At 39.6% G+C, this 13,005-nt stretch overlaps 1 pseudogene; it reads right to left on the reverse strand.

The window, feature by feature from the left end:
• Positions 1–263: 263 nt before the first annotated feature.
• Pkm-ps19 (pyruvate kinase M1/2, pseudogene 19) lies at positions 264–10,715 on the reverse strand (annotated as a pseudogene).
• Between the last annotated feature and the right edge of the window lie 2,290 nt (positions 10,716–13,005).

The raw sequence follows: 13,005 nt of genomic DNA on the forward strand, positions 1-13,005 counted from the left end.
TGGAACCCTGAGCCCCTAGGCCCTCAGCTCCTGCTCCTGTTGTCTCCTGATTCCAGACCAGGACTAGGAATTCTCTGGAATACTTTCTATAGGAGCAAAGAACACAGAGATGAGGCTGCCCTTCTGTGATAAAGTCAGAGGGTCTCCAATCCTGCATTCCTCCTTCACCCCTGGCTCAAATAGGGCCATGAAAAATAGCTGGACTCTATTGCATGTTTCAGAGGCATTAATTTTCCCTGTTGTCCCAGCCTACCAGCACCACACTATGGCCCAGAGAGTACTACAAGCGTTGCTGGCCTAATGATAGGATAGCGGAGGGGAAGGGACAGGGCATAGAAGAGGAGCTCCAAAGGGTCGTCAAAGTACAGACAGGTACTACACATACGCATGGTGTTGGTGAAGCCAGAGCCAGGGTGCCACCCAGTCAGCACAATGACCACATCTCCCTTCTTGAAGAAGCCTCAGGCTTTGCCAACATTCATGGCCAAGTTTACACGAAGGTCAACATCCTCAACCCAGGCATCCTATACGGCATCCTTACACAGCACAGGGAAGATGTACAAGTGGGCCTGGCGAGCCGTCAAGAGATTGCGCATCACAGCAACGATAGAAGTCTGAGGGTGGTACCGGGCCACTTGGTGAGCACTCCTGCCAGACTTAGTGAGCAAGATAATAGTCCCACTGCGGCACTTGACGGAGGCCTCTCCACGGCACCCACAGCAGCAGCTTCTGTGGGGTCACTGGTAATAGGCACCAGGAGGCAGAGTTCCTCGAATAGCTGCAAATGGTAGATGGCAATGTCTGCCTCTCAGGCAATCAGATGCTGCATGAAAACAGCCTCCAGAGGATAGTCCTCTTTGGCTGTTTGTCCAGGCAGCACGATGTAGCCTGCTCCATCTAGGACTGCATTGGCCACATCACAGTCTTCAGCACGGGTGGAGTGTGGCTTCTTGATTATGTTCTCCAGCATCTGTGTGGTACAGATGATCCGCTTCCCAGCTCGGTTGCATTGTGTGATCATCGTCTTCTGAGCCAGGAAGACCTTCTCTGCAGGAATCTCAATGCCCAGGTCACCACAAGATACCATGATACCATCACTGGCCTCCAAAACCTCATCAAACCTGCAGACACCTTCATGGTTCTTCATGATTTTGCTGATGACCTTAATGTCCTTGCCCTTCTCTCCCAGGACCTTCCTAACCTCATGCACATTGGCTGCCTTGCGGATGAAAGACGCAAGTGCCATGTCCATATCCTGCTCCACTCCAAACTTCAGGTCCTGAATGTCCTTTTCTGGCTAGGCAGGGAGGTCCACAGCAGCACCAGGCAGGCAGGTTCATGCTCTTCTTGCTGCCCAAGGAGCCACCATTCTCCACCTCTGTCACCAGGTAGTCAGCACCTTTCTGCTTCACCTGCAGTGAGATGAGCCCATTGTCCACGTAGATCTTGCTGCCCACCTCCACCACCTTGCAGATGTTCTTATAGTCCAGCCACAGGATGTTCTCGTCACACTTCTCCATGTAGGCGTTGTCCAGGGTAATCTTCGGAGTGGCTCCCTCCTTCAGCTCCACCTATGCAGTGCCGCTGCCCTTGATGAGTCCAGTCCGGATCTCAGGTTCCTTTGTGTCCAGACCCACCAAAACGGGACCGTAGAGCATGAGATCAGATGCAAAGCTTTCTGTGGCTGCACGGACATTCTTGATGGTCTCTGCATGGTATTCAGAGGTTCCATGAGAGAAATTCAGCCGAGCCACATTCTTCTCAGACTTAATCATCTCCTTCAGCATCTCCACAGATCCGTAAGCAGGGCCAATGGTACAAATGATGCCAGTGTTGCAGGTCGTGATGGGCGCAGAGTCAATGTCCAGGCGGCACATGTATTCCAGGAAGTTGTCAGCCATGGCTACATGGAGCTGCTGGGTATAAATGAAGGCAGTCCCTACTTCACTGTGTGGCTTCGGCGTAGTTCCTGAGATCCATAGTCATACTTCAGATCCTGTTGTGATTCCTAAAGCGGACATGTGTTGAGTCAGACACGTCGCTGCAGTGCCGAGGCTGACACTTTTCTACGGTAAAATTTTGATTAGCATAGTCTTGTGCAGATAACCACATCTGCCATCAAATGTTTAAACTTTATTAAGGAGGAAGAACTTAAACTGTAACTTCAAAAATATTTGGAGGAATTGGTGAGAGCCAATGTGGTTGAGCATATCTACAACCCTAACACTTAAATGGTCGAAGTTGGAAGATCAAGAGATCAAGGAAAGTCTCGATTAGGTTTGGAGTTGAGAGCAAGTCTATGCTGCGTGAGATCTTGTTTCAAAGATAAGCAAACAAAATGAGGTAAAATAAACAAAGATTCATTAGTATTCTATGTGGATTGATGTCTATTTGCAGATGAAGTCAGGCACAAGATAAGACAAGGCCTGTGATTGGGCAGTGAAAAACTAAGGCGGGTACAGTTTTTGAGAAAAGCTGGAGAGATAAGGGAAGAAAGGACAGTAAAGATGGAGGAGAAGGCTAACCCACCCCCGTGTGGCTTTAAATAGCCACGGGTAGCTATGGAAATCTTATAAGGCATGAATAATTCCAGGACAATTTGTCATATCTAGGTGTGCAGTTTACATCAGTATTAACTGGCTCTGAGTTTATTGTGTGGACGTTTTGTGAAGTGAGAATTTACTGATATAAATCTAATTGATAAATTAAAAACCTTTGATTTTGTCGGGATACTGGGAATTGTGACTGTAGCCACAGGGGACAGATGCAGAGAATGTGAGCAGAGAACTGAGAGATAGGGAGCCACTACATGGAGCTAGCCATGGCAGCAAGATCACTGTAGCTGGTGTCAGTGTGGGATGGAAATTGGCAACTTAGAGAGTCAGGTTTTGAGAGCTCTGGGCCAGAGAGTCTGTGAAGTCTGGCTGGCTGAATGAGACTGCTGGCGCCATGTGTCCTGCCAGTGCTGTCGTTAGCATGAGATGGAGTTTTTATATTTAATATTTACTGCTACAGGTGGCACCCAAAGTGTTAGGCAAAGACCCACTAAAAGTTTAAAATTATCAGCCTAAGCGTTAGAGTTTTATTTTCTAAGTGAGAGAGGGATGGCACAGAGATGAGTCATGTAGACTCCAACTCAGGAACCTTGAAACAAAGAAACAGAGGGCTCTGAGGTCCCCTGTTGTGATAGGAGTGTGGTTTAATTCAAAGACTGGTTTATCTGCTTTTATAATAGATTTATATACAGACTTTGTCCAAATCACATGGGGAATTTTGCCCACAATTTGGAACTAAGATAGAAAAAATTGAAGGCTGCAGCACCAGACTGAGTGCATAACAGACGATAGTGCTAGTGAGTAGAGGTCTGAGGCTCCAGGTAGAGAGCTTAACAGATAGATCATATAAATATATAATGCTCTAATAAGTCTTACAGGACACTCATATTCTTTATAACACGGGCTCCACAGGAATTTTGAATTAAAAGCCTGGTTTGATAAGCTGCCTGATTCTTACTAACAGGTATTAATAGAAGTATGTTTAAATTGTTTTTATAGTAAGAAGGAGAGAATACAGATTTTTCCCGAGTCACATGAGAAATTCTGCCCACCGTTCACAACTAGTACAGGGAAAAATGCTATGCTCCAAGCACAGGACATAGTAGATAAAAGCTGCCTACTCCCTAAAGGCAGGTATTAGTGGAAGTTTACTTTAAAGATCATATAGTAAAGTCCACAGAATAGATCATATTCTCTGAACATGGGCTCCACAGGAATTTTGGGTTTTTATCCTGTCATGACAAATTTTAAAAGGCCTAAAATTAGGCTCATACAGTGTTTTAGTTTACTTCATTTGTTTTTGGATTGTTATAATTTTCAAAATGGGTATGATTTTGAGTTTTGTGATATTATTTCTCTGGGAGAAAATACAAGATATAAACTTTTCTGGTTGCTGACTAAAGGATATATTGATTTGGGAAAGAGGTTTTTTTCTTTGCACTTTTAAAAAGGGTGATTAGACGCTGGGCACCTTCCAGAGCTATGTGGATCAGATTTGATAGAGGGTGTTCCTGGAAGAACTAGATTCAAGAGAATAAAGAAAAAAAAAGAACATAATTTCATCCTAACCAGTCTGTACACTCGACACAGACTATCAGTAGCTAGATAAGATATCAAGGTATCATCGATACCTTGATGATACTACAATTTTGTTTTGAGATTTATATATAACAGAATATACTGCTTTGGTGAGTCTCATGATCAGACATCTGAACTGACCTGCTTGAACTCCTGATCTCAGGGACTTTCAGCCGGATCCAGTCAGGACAGATATCAGAGACTATAATAACTATTGGTGTGGCCTTCTTTAGGCCTATCCAATTTCCTCATTTTCCCTACCGCTCACCTTCAAAATATCTCAATGCCCATATTCAGCCTGAAGAGGTTATGAAGAGTCGTTGTCCCAATGTCCTGGACTTTGGGGCTGAAGGTGGTTATTCTAACATTGTCTTTCTGGGGAATTTAGAAATGGTCATAAATTAACAGGAAGAAAATAACCAAAATTGATTGTACAGCCATAATCTCATTTGATATAAATCCTTATATTTGTTACTAAGTTGAAATTATAATCTTTTACATTGGTACACAATTTATTTGATACACATTTAAGGTTTTAATTAGTATGAATTTCTTACTGATATAAAATTGGGATTGATTTTGTTACTCTCATATAGACATCATGCTGATACAACACATGTAAGAATACAAGGCTTAGGCCCAATCCTATAACTGCTCCGATAAACTTATGTGAGATGATCAAGCAGAGAGCAAATTCATGGCTCTGAGTTTACTGTTAGGGTGTTTTCAACATAATTTATTAGAAATAGCTAATAGTAGTTAAGGAACAATAGTCCAGATTAATTTACATAGATAGATGGTTTTCAAAATTGTCAGAAATCCAAATATAAATAAATATGTTATTTATTCTTTTGTTGTTGAGACGTGCCTGCTCCTAGCAGCTCCTCTTCAAAGAAGTGATTCAAAGAAGAAATTGAGGTATTACATGGTGGTTAGGTAGCCACTAGGCAGAAATTACCTACTTCATCTACAAACAAAATACTGTACAGAAAAGGATACACTATACAGAATAGTTGACTGGTAATCTCTGCCAAGTCAGAATAATCAGTCCTTCAGAATTTTGTGTTATAAGGATCCTGGGCCAGAAGACTGAAGATTGATGCTCCTATGTGCTGCTAACAGGGGATTGTATAGGTAGGCAGTTGTCTCTACAACTTGTCTCAGTTCTGGAAGCCATGTTAGGCTTTCTATATTTTCAGATAGTATTGGTCATTCTCAGATTTCTGTTGGGGTTGAAGACTAATTATAGTATCATAACCTACCCAGGCTATTTAACATTGAGAAAACATATTCAATTGGACAGATGGTATACAAGCTATCCAAGACATAACATATGGATTTTCAGCCTTTCTTAAGATAGATAACAGAGTGTTTTATTTAATTGACAAAAATGATGGACTAGGTGTTAGGTATATCTTATACTTTATAAATTACAGAATGGTAATACTTGTGCTCAGCTTACATTTGATAGAAAATTATTTTTTTTAATTAGGCAGAAAAGTTGAAATGTGGTTTGGTGTCTATATGCAGGTGAGAGCTGGCACAAGATAAGGCAAGGCCTGTGATTGGGCAGTGAGATAAAAAGCTGGGAACAGAGTTTTTGAGAGATCAGAGAGAAAAAAGGGGGAGAAATGAAGATGAAGGATGAGAGGAATGACCTGCCCCCGTGCCTTTAAATAGTCCCAGGTAGTTATGGAAATCTTATAAGGGATGGGTAATTACAGGACAACTTGTCTTATCTCAATGGTCAATTTATACCAGTATTAATTGGCACTGAGTTTATTGTGTGGATGTTTTGTGCAGTGAGAATTTACTGATATAAATCTAATTGATAACTTACAAGCTTCAAGAGTTTTGATTTTACCGGTTGCTTAGAATGTGAGCAGAGTCCGATGGAAGAGAGCCTTGAGATAGGCAGTCTCTGTGTGGAACTGGCATGGCAGTGACCTGCCATGGGAACTAGATGGATGGATGGCTGTTGACTGAGGCTAACCATGGTGGCGAAGTTGCAGAGGGCCCAGAGAGTAGCCGTTGGTAGCATGGGATGGAAATTGGGAACTTAGTAGGATGGAGATATTTTGAGAGCTCTGGGTCAGAGAGTCTGCTATGTCTACCTGACTGAGATGAAAAATCCCTGCAGATGCCATGTGGCCTGCCGGTTCCAGCAATAGTGTGAGATGGAGTTCCTTGTTTAATATTTACCGCAGCAATTCTAAGCAGAATTAACATGAGCAAAAGCAAAGAGGCAAAAATGAACCCTAATAGTTTCTGACAGCATAGTGTAAAGGCCCATAGAGCAGATTAAGAAGCAAGGAGACCTCAACCCAATTTTCTTCTACCTGACTATTGGTCACCATCGCTCCACCTGGCACCTATATAAAGTAGAGTCTGACCAGAAATATAAAAGTCAAAGTTTATAGAAAACACTATAAACTTTCACACTTCAGTCTGAAAAGAAGGCTAAATACGCACAAAAAGATACAAGGAATATTTAATACCAGAAGAGTTAACCCAAAAAGTTCTAAGAACACAACACCACAATAAAAAAATTAACAGGAATTAATACAAATTATCCAATAGTATTCTTACTATTAACAGTCTCAATTCCACAAGAATACATAAAAGAATAGATGAGATTATAAAACAGAATTCACCTCTTTGATGCCCCCAAGAAACATGCACACCATCAGTGATAGACATCACTGTAAGGTGAAAAGAGAGAAAGTGTATTTCAAGCCAACAGAGAACCTGGCAGGAATAACTACTTACTCTAATATTGTACAAAATAGAAATGAAAAGAAATGTTATCAAAAAGTAGGAAAAACCATTTCTGACTCATTAAAGGAAATGTCTCCTGAAAGAATGTTACAAATTTGAACATTTATTTAGCAAACACAGGTGCTCCCAGTTTCATAAAATAAACACTATGTGTTCTAGCAACACAGACTGATCCAACACAGTGAATGTGAGAAACTTCTATGATCCACTCTGACAAGTGGACAGGTCATTTAGACAAAAACTAAGTAGAAAAACTTTGGAGTTAAAGAACATAATACATCAAATGGGTCTAACAGACATTTCTAGGACATCCTACACAAACACTAAAAAATACACTTTTTCAGCAGTCCCAGGTACGTTCTTAAAATTGGACACATTTAGAATATGAAGAAAGTCTCAGAAAGGGAAACTGAATTAATTTTATGATACTACCTGACAAAAATAATAAAGACAGATATCAACAACAAAAATGCCAGAAAATATACAAACACAAAGAAGTAAACATACTAAGATACTGTGGAATAAAAATTGGGTCAAGGGGGAAATGCACAAAAAATTTTAAATCCTTAGAATTGAATACAAATGAAAACATGAGTTTACCACAAGTTATGAAACACAGGAAAGTGAGTCCTGAAAAGAAAATATATAGCTCTAAGTGCCTAAGCTAAAAGCATCAAACTGTAGGTATTACACATTAATAACTTAATGTGTACCTCAGGCCTTAGCAAAACAACAAATACTATTCAAAACAACACCCCCAAAAAGCAGACAAACACATTACCAAAGTCAGGATTTAAATTTACACAATGAACATGAAAACCAACAACAATACAAAGAACCATTGAAACAAAAGTTGGTTCTCTGAATGGATTAACAAGATTGGCAAACCTTTAGCCAAATTAGCCAAATAAAAACAGAAAAGCCACAAATTAATTCAACTAGCAACGAACATTAAAACATTACAACAAACTCTGAGGAAGTTCAAAGATTCATAACGACATGTTTTGAAAGTGTGTACTCCACTAAGCTGGAAAAATCTTCTAAAAAATGAATGAATTTCCTGATACACATGATCTACCACATTAAATCAAAAGAAAATAAATAATTTAAATAGTTAAATTGCACACTATGAGAGATGCTTACTTTTTTTTTAAATTTTTTTTTTTTATTAACTTGAGTATTTCTTATATACATTTCAAGTGTTATTCCCTTTCCCGGTTTCCGGGCAAACATCCCCCTCCCCCTCCCCTTCCTTATGGGTGTTCCCCTCCCAACCCTCCCCCCATTGCCGCCCTCCCCCCATAGACTAGTTCACTGGGGGTTCAGTCTTAGCAGGACCCAGGGCTTCCCCTTCCACTGGTGCTCTTACTAGGATATTCATTGCTACCTATGAGGTCAGAGTCCAGGGTCAGTCCATGTATAGTCTTTAGGTAGTGGCTTAGTCCCTGGAAGCTCTGGTTGCTTGGCATTGTTGTACTTTTGGGGTCTCGAGCCCCTTCAAGCTCTTCCAGTTCTTTCTCTGATTCCTTCAATGGGGTCCTATTCTCAGTTCAGTGGTTTGCTGCTGGCATTCGCCTCTGTATTTGCTGTATTCTGGCTGTGTCTCTCAGGAGAGATCTACATCCGGCTCCTGTCGGTCTGCACTTCTTTGCTTCATCCATCTTGTCTAATTGGGTGGCTATATATGTATGGGAGATGCTTACTTTTAAAACTTGACAATAAGACCTTATTGATGAGACATCACATACTCATGTCATTGAACAAAGAGAAACAGCTGTTACTTACTTGGAAGCTTCATCCCACTGGCTACATTTAATGATTCTAGACAGCATTGTGAAAGCAACCAGAGGGAAAAATCAATCACCAATCTTGCCCAACTGTGAACCTTAAAAGTCGTAACGATGGCTAGCTTGACAAGGTATGCCCACAGTTGGAGTAGTGACACAAATGGTAAACAATTGCTTTCTAATTAAATCTAAGGCTTATTCTATGAGATGGGACTCATATCTGACACTACCAAGTAAGTCAAGAACCTATGACTAAATATGTCATAGACCCTAAGGAGAAGCAAACACTATTATTTTGCCAAACAAACATAGTGTCAAAATGATACCTAATGACTTATTGCTCTTCCCATTCATATGAGCCACTATTAACCTCATCACATAACATTATCCTTGCAGTAGTTGCCAATTAAGATACAAACCCTCAACTGACCAACATACAGAGAATAAAAGCTCTAAGGTGTCCAGCCTTAAATCAGACAAACAAATCATATCTCTCTCCCCGAGTCTGAAAGTTTGTTTTAGCAGAAGGTATATAAAGATGGAAATGGACAGAGTTGGTGGAAAACATTAAGAAGAGTGTTTTCCGGACATAATACACAGTTGCACTTACAAATTTAAACCATTTATGAAAGCATGGATAATGGCTATGAAAGCTCCAGCTAGAGCTCAATCATAGGGTAAGGGAAGGTTGGTGTGAAATCCCAGCACTAGCTGATAAGCTATTGTCACTTGATAGAGTTTGGGAGAAAGAATCAATTTAATAATGGGAATCTTGGTACATAGACCACATATCTAGGTAGGTCTTAGTGCCAAGACTACTTGGGAAACACTAACTGGACTCAATAATGAAAGAAAAAGAAATTAGCAAGTTGGTTGAAAAGGAGTAGTTGAGAAGGAGGGTAAATATCTTAAAATTATTGTGGTGGTTTAAATGAGACTACTACCATTAGACTCTTGTGTTTGAATGCTGGGCCCATAGGCAGTGGCACTATTAGGATGTATAGCCTTGTTAAAGAAGGTATGGCCTTGTTGGAGGAAGTGTGTCGCTGTGGAGGCAGGATTTGAGGTTATATATGCCCAAGCTATACTCAGTGTGACTAGTCTTTTTCTTTTGCTTGTGAATTATGGTGTAGAATTTTCTGCTCCTTCTCCAGCACCAAGTCTGCCTGGATGCTGCCAAGCTTCTCACAATGATGATAATATAATACACTCCCAATAGATATTTTATACTTTCTTAGAGCATAGTTTAAGATACACATGCACTAACCTGCCTGACCTCTGAAACGGTAGGCCAGCCTCAATTAAATGTTTTCTTTTTAAGAATTGCCTTGGTCTTGTGTCTCTTCACAGCAATAAGTCCCTAAGACAAACATATTTATTATATTACATTCTCAAATAATTAATAAAATACTGTTAAAAGGAAGCAAGGGATGAAAGATAGTGGGGACCAAATGATTAGCCAAGAATTTTCATTTTATTCTTTGACGAATCCAATTTAAAACAATACAGGTACAAAAATAAGCTTCTCCAAATACTAATACATAAAGATCACGATGCTCGTCTGCTTCACAATAGCTACATTATTCTTTTGATCCTTCTTATCTTGGCACGGGGAAATATATTGAACCTCAACGTTTAAATGATGTAATATCACAGCAGTTTCCTCTTTAAGGAAGCGATACCGTGGGCACCATGCTCATCTGTGTTTAATCTCACAGCCTTGATTTGTGGTTTACCCTTGCCCAGGAAATCAGAATCATTATCTTTCTATCTCTTGCTCAGGCTTGCAGATGGGGGGTAGCAGCTGGATTTTATTTCATCCCAGTTCCCCCATGACTTGGGAAAAAGCTGTGGAACCACAGCAACCTTAATGGTGTCATTTTTCTTACCAGTTTCCACTATTTCTTATGATCTTTTGTGTTTAGGGATTAAATATTGTAATACACTCCCGATCGACATTTTATAATTCCTCAGAAGAACATAGTTTAAGATACACATGCACTAATTTACCTGACATAACTTCCAGACTATCTGGAGTTATTATAGATATTCTTAAATATCACTGCTTCATCAAGGTGATGTCTTATGAAGTGTTTCTAGATGAGTTTTAATCCATAAAAAAGGTTTTTATTTTTTTGTATTGGAACGTAATTATTTTCTCATAACATTGTAAAAGTCCAAACGCCTATAATATGGTAAAGATTTTCAACATCTACTTAAAGCTGTCTCATGCTTATTAATAATATGTGCTATAGATATGTTGGATCCACTCATAAACATCATTTTTAAACAGTGTTGACCTTTTCAATAAAGTCTTGGTTTTATGAATACAAATGAGCACAGTATACTGGGCCTATACCCCTCTGGCAACTCAAAGTGACTTGTTTTCAATGAAGACTTGCTTGTGATGATTTAGTACATTTCAGAGCTTTTGAACGACTTAGCACAGCCTCTAACCCTGCAGCTGTTTCTGGCCAGAAAGAGAACAGCTTCAATAATTGCTTATTCTGAGTTCTTTATTTTTAGCTCACAACACACTCCCATTCCTTTTATTTGAGACTATTATCCAATGTTCTGAAAAATAGCAAGAATGTATGCTTGTATATTTAGAAGGGGAACTGTTTTCGATTTCATGCATCTTTTATTAAAAGGCATAAAACTTTCTGGGTTAGAGGTGAGCTGAGAGGGCTGGTTTATTGAGATGTACGTAAGGAGCAAATATTCTCGAGCTAACCAGTCTCCATTTGGTTGGTCCAGATTTGACACTCTCAATATTAGTGAAAATTAACACTTGGGAACACAATCAGTGTGTTTTACCCCATAATGAGAAATGGCTACTCTTTTTGTTTAGAGTTTTCCTAGCAGGACAAGGTCCAGTCAGGTACACCTGAGGCAGCACTGCCAAGACTTTCACCACAAATGAGGACACAGACAGTTTCTTGATTTGGAGCTAAGAAAGAAGACACATTGGAGTAGAGTAGAAATGTAAGGCATAGTTCTGTAATCACGTTTCTGTCTATGGTGGTAGTGATTTGAAGCCTTATATGAGTTGACTTTACAGAAATGTGACAGCTAAAATTGTCAGACCATTTTGGAAAGAAAAGTGTCTGGTTAAATAAAGGGTACAAGACTGCACAGCATTGCTTCTCTTACACAATCTGGTAAAGAATTAACTACCATAGGAGACAGTTCTCACATTGAAACTTCGGGATCCTTTGGTTAAAACACTGATTTAACTATCATGTCTAACTCACAGCTTTGTTACCAACAAAGGAATTTTTAAATTGTTAAGTAAACGGCTTGATAGCTGAGGGAAAACATGAGAAATTCTTTAAAAGGTAGCTAGAGGTTTGTACATATCAGGTCTTGAAACTGAAAGTAATATGCACTAAAGACATAAACCTCTCCTACTTGTCATTATGTATCTAGATATAGATAGATCTGATCGATGATCTATCCTGACCTTGAACTAAGCTGTAAATATCTATGTAAGCATTCATATACAGCATACGAACTTCTTTAATAATAAGTTACTTCTTTGGATTTAAGAGTAACCCTTAGTGTTTCTGATATGTCATCCACAAAAATTCCACTTCCTCTCCCCACTTTCTTCACATCTCTGGATACTTTTCTGTGTCCTCATAAATCCACACAAACAAACAGACGCAGATACAGACAAACAGATATACAGGTATACACACAGACACACATACACAGGCACACACAGAGACACACATACAGACGTACACACTATTGTCACGTTTGTTTCATTCTAAGGCTTGAGTCAAGGAGCAAACTAAAAGCAGGATAAAAATTTAGCAGACAACAACACTTGGAAAGGTTCTAGATAGAACAAAGAAAAGTTAGCTGCTAGCTAATTTTTTAGATGATTGGCCCATGTTAGAAAAATGCTAAGTGCTTTAATTAGCTTCACATTCACAGTAACCTTCTTGAGAGTTACAAACATGTTGCTTTACTGAAAAATGGACGCTGAGACTGAAACTTTAGGTGTTTGTAGAATTTAGCACAATACAATGCCTTGAAAGTTTCTAGGGTAGAACAAAGAAAAGTTGGCTGTGAATATTGATGTTTGTCAATGGTTTCCACATGTTAGAAAACTGTAAACAGAGGCAGGGGAATCAAGTATGGCTTTGATTTTTCTGTCTGTGCAGAAGTCCACATTCCTTTATGGGCTAGTTATTTTCCGTTTCTTGTTTCATGAAATTAGAGATACAAAAGAAAAAAGTAGGAGACACCGCCGGAACCTGAAGGAAACAGACTGGATAAACAGTTCTCTGCACCCAAAT

This window comes from Rattus norvegicus, chromosome 4, assembly GCF_021556685.1.
Source record: "Rattus norvegicus strain SHRSP/BbbUtx chromosome 4, alternate assembly SHRSP_T2T, whole genome shotgun sequence".
In the NCBI taxonomy this organism is placed as follows: Eukaryota; Metazoa; Chordata; class Mammalia; order Rodentia; family Muridae; genus Rattus; species Rattus norvegicus.